Raw genomic sequence first — 4,827 nt, forward strand, 5'->3', positions numbered from 1 at the left:
CGATGCATCACAATACACCACGAAATCATCATTCCCATCAGGGAGAGCGAGGATAGGAGCGTTGCAAAGCAAGTCCTTGAGAGTTTGAAAAGATTCCTCTTGCTCAGGACCCCAAGCAAAAGGTTTCTCTTTTTGAGTCAACGAAGTGAGAGGAACGGTGATCTTTGAAAAATTCGAGATGAATCAACGGTAATAACCCGCCAATCCTAAGAAAGAACGGATTTCAGAAGGAGATTTAGGCGCGGTCCAGTTCTTTACGGCTTCGATTTTTGAAGGGTCAACGTGGATTCCTTTTTCACTAACAACGTGTCCAAGGAACTGAACTTCTTTGATCCAAAACTCGCATTTAGAGAACTTAGCGTATAAATGTTCAGTACGCAAGAGTTCAAGTATAAGGCGAAGATGACGCTCATGATCGGCTCGAGATTTAGAATAAATGAGAATATCATCAATGAAGACGATCACGAAGCGATCCAAGTAAGGCTTACAAACACGGTTCATGAGATCCATGAACACAGCGGGTGCGTTGGTCAAGCCAAAGGGCATAACCACGAACTCGTAATGTCCATAGCGAGTGCGAAAAGCGGTTTTGGGAACGTCCTCTTCGAGGACTCGAAGTTGATGATAACCAGAACGAAGATCGATTTTGGAGAAACAGGTAGCGCCTTGAAGTTGATCAAAGAGGTCGTCGATACGCGGAAGAGGATAATGATTCTTAACGGTGAGTTTGTTGAGCTCACGATAGTCGATACACATGCGGAAAGAACCATCTTTCTTTTTAACGAAGAGCACAGGAGCACCCCAAGGAGAGGTACTTGGACGAATGAAACCCTTATCGAGGAGTTCTTGAAGCTGAGAAGACAATTCTTGCATCTCGGAAGGTGCAAGACGATAAGGACCCTTGGCAATAGGAGTCGCACCAGGTACGAGGTCAATACGAAAATCAACAGATCGAGGAGGAGGAGGAGGACCGGGTAGATCTTCAGGAAAGATGTCAGGGAAATCACGCACCACTGGAACATCACTTAAACTTTTTCCCTTGCCCTTTTCTTCCACAACGTGGGCTAAAAAGGCAAAGTACTGTTTGCGTAAGTACTTGTTCGCTTGTGTGCAGGACATCAACTTTAGTCCTCTTGAAGGTCGGTCTCCATAAACGTGTAAAACTTCACCGGATGGAAGAGGTAAGCGAACGAATTTCTCGTGACAAGCGATTTCAGCATGATTCTTTTGAAGCCAATCCATGCCTATGATGACGTCGAAACTACCCAATTGCATGGGTATGAGATCAATAGAGAAAGCATGCTCGTTAAGAGTAAGACGACAATCGAGGAGAATGGAATCGACTAAGATGGACTTGCCATTGGCGACTTCAACGGAAAACGTCTTAGGTAGCTTAGAGCGTGTGCAATTTAACAATGATTCGAATTCTAAGGACACAAAGCTTTTGTCCGCACCAGTATCAAATAGTATCGAAGCATAAAGATGGTTAACAAGAAACGTACCATTAACGACATCATTGTCGTTGCGTGCTTGATTCGCGTTTAGGTTGAAGGCGCGTCCACGAGGAGGTTGCTGCTGCTCTTGGATCCATTGAGGGCATTGGGGATGAAGATGATTAACATCCCCACATTTGAAACATCCCTAGGTGGTCTTGCGTTTTGAGGAGCAGGTGGAGCTTGTGGCGCTTGCTGAGCTTGTGGTGCTTGCTGGGCTTGTGGTGCTTGCTGTTGTTGGAATCGACAAAAGGCGGTGTCGTGTCCATAACGGTTACAAATGCCACAACGGCGACACCTAGCATTGACGGGATGATGATAGTTACAAGTGGCACACTTGGGGTGAATCCCAGTGTATGACCTTTGGGCGTTATCAGGAGCAACCGGGTTTGGGTTAACAGGTGGCACAATCGCGTTACAAACGGGGTTGGATTGCTTTCGCTTCTTTCCCCTATTGTTATTCGATTGTTGGGTGATTTGATTGGCTGGCTTCGAAGGAACGGGGTTTGCGGCTTGCTTATCGCGAACACGGTTGTTGTTCAAGGACGCGGCCAAACTGTAAATGTCTTTGATGCTATCGAGTTTGGCTGCCTCGATTGTGTCACGCATACTAGGGGGTAAACCATTGATATACTTGCTTTTCTTGCGATCAGGGGTCGAGACAAGGTGGGGGACAATGAAACAGAGTTGTTTGAAACGGGTGGTGTAGGCTAGGTTGTCATCACCAATCTGCTTTAATACCCAAAATTCTTCCGCCAACTTTCGTTGCTCATGCGGAGGACAAAACTCATCCATCATTAGGGCCTTAGTCTCTTCCCATGTCAAAGCATAGGCCAGCTCGTTCGAACGTATGTTTCTTTCATTCGTCCACCACTCGAGAGCTCGGGCTTGGAATACCCCAGTCGCGCTGCGCGTCTTGAGCTCATCGGGGCACTCGCTATTGATGAATGTGACCTCTATGCTGTCAAACCACTCAAGCATGGCGGTCACCCCATCATTGCCAGTGAATGGTTTCGGATTGCACGATGAAAAGTGCTTGAAGTTGAACGAGACGGGCTTGCGTGCTTCGACCTTAGAGTCGACGGAAGAGTGAGGAGTTTCAGAGGCTCGGATCTCGGAAATGACCTTTGGAACGACGCGAGCAAATTGATCGGCCATGAAAGCCATCATTTTCTTGGTGGAGCGAGACTTTGACTTCCTAGACGCGTTGGAGTGACGAGAAGACATCTAAGATTCAAAAGAACGAATAGGTGAGACTTGGTCATAATGTTTGTTTAAGAAAACGAAATTGATCACATAGCATAAAGGTTCACATAGCATGAAAGGTTCAACTTGATTTACACAGCATAAAAGTTTAAACGTTTCATATAGCATAGTCATGAATTCCACATAGCATAACATGAATAAACGAAAGCATTGTAAATTTAGTTTGTTCACGAGGGATTATTATTGTTTGTGATTGCGATAACATGCGAAATGATTAAAACGACATTTGGAAATGAATGAACGTTCAAGTATAAAATCACATGTAAATTGAGATACATAAAAGAGAGGCTCAATAAAACATTGGATTGTTTCGGGTAGAGAAACGTCGACTATTCCAAAGTGGGTCGAAAGTTCTTTCGAATTAGAGATATTGTGCTTTGGCCTATAAGTAAGATACTCTCGTCGAGAAGCGATTAACGGTATCTTACCCTTCTGGTTACTACACATCTCTAAATGATTGAAACATTCGGGACTTTGGCGAGAGTAAAAATCGAGGAATGGGACTTAATCGACGAGATGCGGGTTTCACCCCTAACTTGACGATTTCGTACCCTAAATGTGGTTGGTACTCGTCGGCCAAAATAAAATTTTGACACCTTGACGAGGGTCCACTAGAGTTGAAATGGAAATTACCATTAAGTTGTGGATGTCACTCCTAGCTTAATGGTGAAATTTCGTGCAAAAATAGATTAAAGGTAGAATGAGAGTCGTTTACCAAATTGTGGGTTTCACGCCTATTTTGCTAAATTCTTCTCGTTGATGTTACAAGAGTATAAAAATAGCATAAGTGTATTCATGTTAGCCTTAGGAAAGGCACATAAATTTAATCAAAAGTATAGCTAGGAAGCAGGCATGGTAGAGTACAACAGTTTTAAACAACAAATAAGAGGCAAAATTCCTAGAACTATAGATTAGGGCAAAAGCATGGCAATTTTTCCTAATTCCCTATAGTTATGGTTCTGATACCAATCTGTCACACCCCAACCGATGGCGGAAACATCGGGATGAGACGAAGTGTGTATAGATTGCTAGGCTCGTCATAACACTATGTGACAATATTTAATCAAATTCAAGTTTCATTGCAATACTAAATTGTCATACAAGATTCAAATAAAAATAACAACATAGTTTCAAATTGTAACATAATAACAAAAGATAGATTAATCTAGGTGTGTATCTAGTCCACCCTAAATCTTGTTTCGTCTTGAGTACCATCTCAATAATTAACCTGCAACATGTATTAAAATAGAGTTCAATGCAAAAGCAAAGGCGAGTATACAAGTTTGACTACATAGCATAATAGATTAAAACTCATATCCAACATGTTACTAAGTGAATAAATTTACTAGCAATGCAATTTTTGGCGTACAATATGATCAAACCCATGAATACAACGCATAAAAATAGCCTAATCCCAATCGTTCAGCGGGGTGGTAATGTTTAACTTAACAATACCCAATTAGAATAGCGGGCGGGACGTTATAGCGCTATAATTGTTAAGGTGGGCTAGCAAAGTTAATGAGCATATAACGTTCCAAATCGTTTATAGAGCATACAAGCATAGCAAATATTCATAATAGTTTCATGTCACGTTCATAGATAGAGTATGTTTTGTTTAAGCATAAAAGTTGTTTTGAATAGGTATACATGTTGCATCCCAAAGTGAAAAGGGGAAAAAGGGATCGAGTATACTCACGGTTTACAAGTCTTGACTTGGAAGATTCGAGAGTAAGTTTGGTGGATGATTTAGCTTGGAGCACCTAGTCCTTCTACACGAGGAAACGTAGGTGTGTGAGTTTGGCGTTTACGGAAGATTAAGAATATGGAAATAACTTAGTATAATGAAAGTATATGTGTATGTGAAAATAATCATCTTTTAGACTTTATAACCATCATATGACACTAGGTAACCAATATGGTTATTTAATGTTTTTCATGGGTAGTGAACCCATTAGAATCATATGAAGGTTTAGGTCTTGGATGATATTCTACTTCTTTAACATGTAAACACAAGTTTAACATCAAAGGTTCGAATGAGTATATGCTTATACTTAGGCTAAATATTACA

The sequence above is a fragment of the Helianthus annuus genome, chromosome 1, assembly GCF_002127325.2.
Source record: "Helianthus annuus cultivar XRQ/B chromosome 1, HanXRQr2.0-SUNRISE, whole genome shotgun sequence".
Classification (NCBI taxonomy): Eukaryota; Viridiplantae; Streptophyta; class Magnoliopsida; order Asterales; family Asteraceae; genus Helianthus; species Helianthus annuus.